Consider the following 360-nt stretch of genomic DNA (forward strand, 5'->3'; position numbering starts at 1 on the left):
GGGGGGAGGGTAACTGCCATCTCGTAAACAACATCGTATTTCATATTTCTTAATGAAGGTCTTTCTAAGCCTTGCACTCGCCATGGCGTTTCCTCAGCACCAAATCACAATCCAGTTAACATTTTATAGGTGAATACCTGTACAAAATCTTAGGACTTGTCTGGCTTGGTAACCTTGTCAAAAGCGTTCTTTTAGTCAAAAGCATAAATTATATATACCATATGAATACAAAAATTAAGACATATCTTCTATTTATACACTGTAACTACCCATTTTCCTTAGGTTTACAAAGCTGTGAGAATATTCATGAAATATTTTGTTCCTGCTTCTTCATGTAATACTGAAATAGATATCCACTTG

The sequence above is a fragment of the Penaeus monodon genome, chromosome 31 (assembly GCF_015228065.2).
Source record: "Penaeus monodon isolate SGIC_2016 chromosome 31, NSTDA_Pmon_1, whole genome shotgun sequence".
NCBI lineage: Eukaryota > Metazoa > Arthropoda > Malacostraca > Decapoda > Penaeidae > Penaeus > Penaeus monodon.